Below are 7,787 nucleotides of genomic sequence, written 5' to 3' on the forward strand. Positions count from 1 at the left end.
TTGAATAGAGACACACTTAAACATGCGGAAGGACCAGACCTAACGTGTTTACTCAGACCGTATACCTCTCCCCAGAGACTATCTGATTCCAGCCACGCTTTCCGCGACACACTACTCGGTACTTCCCATCGTGTGCTTACATGCAGCCCACTATCTTCGTGGGCAAACTTTGCAGTTTTCCCAAACCTGGTCAACTATGGTTCAAGGGGCCTTATTTGAAAACAACGCTATAGTGTCGCCGGACTTTCTTATAAGACACTTGCTTTGTTATTCTCTCTTATTTCCCTTTCGCTCAAAGTTTGTCGTAAATGTTCCGCATCTTGCGTCACCTGTTCACATGTATGCGGAATACAGATGCGACCAATATGGGAAAAAAATATTATTGGACCGCTGTGGGTACGTCTTCCTCTGTTCTGTGCCCTGCCTAAACGAAGTCTCTCTGGCGAAGAACTCGTCATGCAGGGGAAAACGTAACAGGAAGAGTGGAACTGTTCGATGATCTTATTGAGTTTGGATTTGGCCGCGTTCCACTTGGGACATGGCCGATACAAGTGTTCGGGTGTACTTCGGTCTTTGGTATAGACTGAGACGATTTTGAATCAATGCAACTAAGTTATTTCGGACCCATATATAGACAGCTGTCTATTTAATATTCTGGTAGAAATTTCTGGTGGACGTGTTCATATTCTCTATGGATGCTTTGTGGAACGGTACTGCATGGAAGTTTTGTCTCCTATCAGCAGAACTACCTGTATCAACATCTCGACATATTATGGAGAGCCTTTCCTGAGTGAAAACGTATAATCTCTACGTCGGTACCATACGTAGTATTACATCATGATCTCTCACTCTTGCCTCTTTTTTCTACCGTTAAACCTCCTTTTCTCAACCCGATACCAATAACGCCTTACAGAGCTCACCCAGTGTCCCTTACGAATAGTAGGTATATAGACAAAATATTTTATCATGCTTCTTATATAAGTATTTAGATTGTAGAGATCGATAAGGGTTGATGCGAACCGACAGCTGAAGACCCCGTAAAAGAGAATTCTGTTTGAATAAATATGAAGTATATACGAATACAGAGACGTAGCAAACAATACTGTTTCCCTTTTCTTGTACCAGCGAACGTAATATTCTATCATGTGCCTCAGCTGCTTGCGCGAACCGAGTGATTCCTCCCCGGGGGGGCGGTGTTCCAGAGAGGAGAAGCTTCTTTGGTTGTGGGTCTCGGCTGAGTGGCCACAGTGTCACGGTTCTTTTCAAAGAAGAGCAGAGAAATCTCGAATTTCCAATAGCAGTGCTTCCTGCATCAGAATAGGCAATCATAACCCTTGCAGCAAGATACGGTGTAGACTTCGTTTGCTTCCTGTGTTGGTAACGATGGATACAGTTTGCAGTACGAAATGCATAGTCACACATAGCCCTTTTTCAAAACCTGTATTTCCTGCTTCTACTAGGATGCCGGTAAAAATCACACCCTCATTTCTCGACGCGATGTGATCGATTGATTTTCGTTGTTGGAGCATCAATTCACCGTAGCAAATTTTGGAGTCCTGCCAAGCAATAGGGGGTTTCAGTAAAAAGGACCCGGTGGCTACTCGCCGGTGATCGGTAGACTACGAGTATCGGTTAAGCAAGTGTGTACGATCAAAGAAAATAGAGAAAGGTGGACGACGCCGAAAGCATGTTGGAGTGGCAGGGGCAAACTTATTTTCGTGTGCACCTTTGACCGTAGATAGGCCGAATGGCTGGCTATTTATGCAACTCAAAATATCAATTTTACAGGCAGAACCGTGAGTCTGGCGTATACACAATTTCACGTAGGCCGACATCATCACCCCCGCTCACTCCAAGAGTAGTTTTGCTCGTAACGTAAGTTCTCTTGCAACATTTAGAAAATTAAAAAAAAAAACACAAACGTCGCTATATAGATGAAAGGCCACCAGGACGAGACGCATAGGTGATAAAAATTTGTAGCAGCGTGTTGCAGTCATACGAATTTTGCGAACTTCTACCAAAACATAGTTGGTAAGATCAGATTTATGACCATCCTGTTATAGTAAAATTGTATATGTTGAAACGAGGTCTAACAAAACGTCACTTAAGCTAAAACGCATCTTTATTCGATTCGTTAAAAAAACTTTATTAATATTGATTTTTTTGCCAGGTAACTAGCGGTATTACACCAGTGTTTTCATTGTTATTTTTTGTTTTCCATCAGTTCTTATTAACCTGCCCAATAAGGTGGCTGTTTAGTTTCGCTACTATTTCGATGGGAACATTACAGATAGCTTCTAATACTGATTAAAGTGGCTTCGCAAACACTCTTTCAGGAAACCTATTCTTCAAGTATAAACCTACGCGTGAGCCTCGGTAAAGTGGCCTGATTTTTCTGCGTCTCCCCCTGCGGGTGTGCGTCCCAATAATACTCCATTTGTTCATTAGCTTTAAACGGGTAATTCTGTGGCGTACTTGTGCGTTAGCTTTCCATCTGTGCGCTTTTACTTGTGCACCTGGAAAGTTGCAAGAGACATACTTTCGCCTTCATCAGCACTAGAATTCCCTGATCGTCTTTTATCTGATATACCATAACTCTTCGAAAGACCTTTTCACCGAGTTCGTGCGTTCCCGAATCACGTAACACCACCCTTTGCAGTTTTTGCGACCCAGCTTCATTATGAGCGTTCTGTCAGCCCTTACAAAAAACAAAAACCCTTAGTATAGGACAAGAACTTACCGTTTGAACAGCCATTCTGACATATTTAGTCTAAGCAGATACTGTGCAAATTTTCCTAAGCTCCTAGCTTCTCTGAGCATATTGTTCTACCACTGATGCGGAACTGACTTCTTTTTAGTTCCTCGCTATTGTGTATTTGGCAACTGAGTTGGCGTTTCGAAGCATGGACTTAGCACAGAGTTTAATGCCCAAAGCAGAGACCCAAACAAGCCAATGCATATGTTCCTTCTAGTGGTCTATTTTCGAACGGTGTGGTAAATACTCGGCAAACTGATCTGAGTGGTTTAAGACGTGAACGAAATGTTTTTGAAAAGTTAACCCATTAATATGCAATTGATTCCTTACGTGCTTTAAGATAACAGCAGAACAAATCATGCAATAACCGAAACAAGTTTTACGAGGAATCATTTGAATACTCTGAGCAGTACTGAGCAATAAAGCGTTTCGCCGGCCTATGACCCTTCATGGAACCATACGATCAATACGTTTTACTAAGTGTTTTGGCGCTTTCGGTTCCCGCCTTCCGAATTCGAAGTTTCCTAGAAGCAATTACTAAAACAATTCAGCTTCACTTGGAGTGAACTGATACAACCCGGTTCACGTATCGGATGAACGTGCGCCCTTACTGACTTCAAGTTCATTAGGAAACACGCTCATCCCATCAGCCGAAATCAGAGAAGCGTATCAGATGCCAATTTGAAATCTGTTATTCAAAGCACGACGGTCTCTTCACTTATTATTTATGCGCTGGAGTGACCTGTTGAATACCGTAAGAATCACGCAGGAAGCGCAGTTGCAACGTGGATTTGTTTGCATCTGTATATAAATATATTGAAAGGCATTGTTTAGTTGTCTAGCCTTTTCTGTGTGGAGGAAAAACGCGCGGTTTCCGGTAAGCACCGCACATAGAAATGCCGGAAAAATATTTCCTTTGTATAGATGGCTTTTTCCTACTAGAGCAGCTATATAAGAGAACATTTAACAACAAAGAAAGGAAAACATTTAAATGTAATTGCTTGTCAAGCTCGACAGAGTACACAATATAACAGTGAACCGTATATATATATATATATATATATATATATATACATAAGCATAAACCATACAATTATTCTGGTTGTTTTCTATACAAATCGAATGATCTTCCGGAACAGATGCTGCAAATTCAGTGAAAATAAGCCCTCCTAGCAAACAACAACAACCTACGCTCGTATTTTTTTTACGTGTAATTATTTATACACACGTGCGTGTCAGTTATGTAACCATTTGCGATAGAGCTTCTGCTCTGTATATTACTTGTGGTTGGCCAGTAAAGCATCAATAATTTGTGCTTTGAGAAATGGGCATACTATGACATATAAAGTTGCTGGCTTATGGGAATTTGTTTTAATCAAAAAAATTGAAAAAATTCTATGTTTTCTCTCTTTTGTCCATTTTTTCAGAAATATATGAATTATTTCCTTATAGTATACATAAAATACTGAACGTTCGTTTGATGGCGTATCTTGGTGGTAATGGGTTGATAGCGGTAGCTATAAAATTTATCTGTTTCTCTGCTATTTTTTAAACCTCGTTCGGAAGAAGAAAGTCATACGCGACAAGCAATTCGTACATGCCGATGAACTATGAGAACAAATGTCGGGATACCACGAAGCTGGCACGCTTGTTACGAGGGAAAGATACGAGGTTGCTTTCGATATATTTTTTTAATGTATACATACGTGTACGAACTGTTCAATAATAATTCGTTTTTTATTATTATATCAACTCTTCCCTAAGGCACCGTGAAGCCATGGCTGACTTTTCATCAGCCACATCTGCGAGTCATGGGAAAAAACACAGTCGTACAAATATATGATTGAGCAATACCAAGCCCATATAAATTAAGCCTATTGAAAATGATTAGAACGTTTTGTCGATCAACAATCGACCGCTCAGGTCGGAGCTCAAAATACAACGCTTTCTAATATCGAGATGGCAGCACAGGCATTTGTTACTTCATTTTAAACTCTGCACGACATCATAACACAAAAAGCTCTCTTCATATCATTTCGTCGCTCTAAAAGAAGTTAGCCAAAAGTTTCTAGTTGATTTTGGTTGGGCTTTATTTTGTCTGGGTTCACAATAGCACCGGCTGTGCGCACATGGTGCCCAGAAGTCCACCGATTACTTTCTAGGAATTAGTACGATTTCCGCGTAAGACAGCATAAAGACAACATTAGCATATTAACAGCAAGCGGTACCGTTTGATATTACTGTATTTTTCCATATTTGTTTTCATATGCTACAATATTGTCTGGTCCGCAGAGAAGAGATAACAAAGGTTATATACTTAGTTCGTTACTTATACTATACGAAAGATGCACATTTACAGATACGCTCAAAAAATACCGTCTAATCTATTGTGAATGGTGTTTGTCAAGGTATTACACTATCGTTCCCATGGTCCCATCAGTCGTGCGACTCTATCACATTACATTTACTCCGCTCTGCTTTCAGCTCTATAGTCTTTCCACTGACGACTCCAATTGAACAGCAACTATCTTATGCGCACGGCCCTTAGAACTGGTGCACAGCTGACAGGATTTGTTATCGAGTCTGGGTCTCGTCATACCCTATTTATCCTTTACTGAGCCCAGCCGCATGCGACGATACGGAAGACCTCGACGCCTGCTGGCAGTAATTCCCTTACTATAACTTGTATGGGCCTTGGTAGCATATAACAACCTCGTGCCTTGAAGGGAATTTCAGACGATCTTTAAGAAGCCATGGGGTTTATGCACTGTTCCCCTTATGGGGACCATTTCCTCCTCTTCGAATACACATCTATAGAGTTCTCATTCGTTCCGAAAAAAAGAACTGCTTTATTGGGTTGTACATCGATGCATATATAATGTAGTATCTATAGCGGTAGAAGGGCGTCGCTTACGCCCGGCAACACATAGGTCGTTCCAATGGACGTAGAAGCCATTTACTGTTCTATGAATCGGTCACCTCTGAACGGAAAGAACCGCAACATTCCGCGCACATCGTTCCATGGGGTATGCACAACCCGTGTGGGTTTCAACATTTTCGGTTAAATTTGTGCGGCAGCCACTGGTTCTGGGCAGCTTAGATGAGTTGTGCACCTTTACGATCGTTTACGATCTGACCGCTGCATCGTCATTTTACGCACCAGGATAATACCGTAAATTTCAGTTTATCTCTCACCTAAAAGCACTGCGTGCTGGGTGTAAGCGATATCGCGTCCTTGGCTATCCGTCTTCGCTGTGGACGAGTTGGTCGACAGTGGTCGTGGATTGCTATCTGCTGGATCTGATGCTCTATCGGATGAACAGTTTTTGGCCAGCTTTCTCTATGAACTCGCAAGGAAAACCCGTCGACGAATTTATGGAAGCGGGACATACAGCTGGGAGCAACATCATAATCTATATTGTTCATCACGTTTTTCCTCGTGTACGATAATGCACTATAGAATTACAGATAAACGTTTATGATTTTCTACTGGTGTTCGATAAAAAACAGAAAAACAGTAACGTTCTCTTAGTGCTTTTATCTGATAGAAAATCACTAGAAAATTTATGGGAGTACAGCGTAAATGTCTATTCTCTAATTACTTATGGGAGTATGTAAAACATAGAAATATATCATTTGTATTTTGTCGTCTGTGCTCTATCAGGTTTACCTTCATGTCTGAACACTCATCCCTATCTGGGTCTTTTTTTTCAACAAATTTCGGATACATTAGACCATCCACTCGTAATAGGAGAAAGAAAGCCATTCAGTTTCTGGAAGAGAGTCGCTACATAGCTTTTGGAACATTGGCTAGCTTATCTTGAAAACTCCGGTGATTACGACCATTCAGTATTTTGCTGATTTTTCCGGTAGTCATTCTTCTCTTTTCCACTATGTGAAGCTTTCTGCTCCATCTGGGAGCAATTAGATGCAGACTGACATATGTGGATTCAGTTCACCGTGTGTTAGCTACTGCGAATGAACGTCCTGCGATATGACGGGCAATATGTCTTTTGAGCCACAGATTGTCACTCACACAATTGTCCATCCGATGCTAAATGTCTGCCTATTCGTGATTCCATAAAGATGCACGGAATGGTTCAAGCTTCGAGGATCAGTGCTTTGTAGACCGGATGGAAAGGTACACAACGATCGGTGGAACCGCTCTAGTAGCTCTGAACTCAGCAGAGCTCCCCACTTTGAAAAAAGTTTGCCCCCTGTGGGTCGCGTTTTCGATTTTTCTTCTAGATTTTCGTCTGTGTTAATGTTTGAGCTCCAACAGACTTTGCGGAAACGTTTCATTACGCATTGGAACAACAACAAATGTATGTTGCTCATAGATTATTTGGTAGAAGACTACCTGATCATACTTGACCTTTTTGACCGACCAGGCAAACATATCTAAGACAAATTCATTCTCTGTGTCTGTTCCAACAAATCGAACTAAAAATAATAGCGGTCAAAACCATACAAATATGAATACCATAAAAATACAATTACTAACTCAGATTTTTATCTAAATTATCATTTTTATGCTAAACCTAGCATGATTGATGATGTTATTGTTTTGATCTGCTATTAAGTAACTATGTAACAACGTAACTTGAATCGTTGCGACACCTTCCTGTATCATTTGGTAGTGAAGGTATACATTAACGGGGAGGCGGGTATGGACGTGAGCGCCCACCAGTTTGTCGATATTATTTTCGCCTTTAATTTTATCAACTGGTTTAATATTATGACACGTTTATGGTATGGTTAGAATAGAAGAACTAATAGCCTGACATGTTTACGTTTGTGTCCGTGACAAGTTCGAGTTTATACTTCTTTTCGTGTATTAATCGAGGCGAACACGTTGAGCATAGTTTAAGCAGCGAGAAATAATCCATCAATAGAATACATAATTACGATGACTGTTGAATGGTGAAGAAAAACAGGGACCGCAACTTCAAGATTGGAATATCGATTATCTAAAATAGTATCGTCTCGTAGATGTTTACCTATAGAGTAGACACAAGATGGAAGATGAAAA

The sequence above is a fragment of the Varroa jacobsoni genome, unplaced genomic scaffold (genome assembly GCF_002532875.2).
Source record: "Varroa jacobsoni isolate VJ856 unplaced genomic scaffold, vjacob_1.0 contig00782, whole genome shotgun sequence".
In the NCBI taxonomy this organism is placed as follows: Eukaryota; Metazoa; Arthropoda; class Arachnida; order Mesostigmata; family Varroidae; genus Varroa; species Varroa jacobsoni.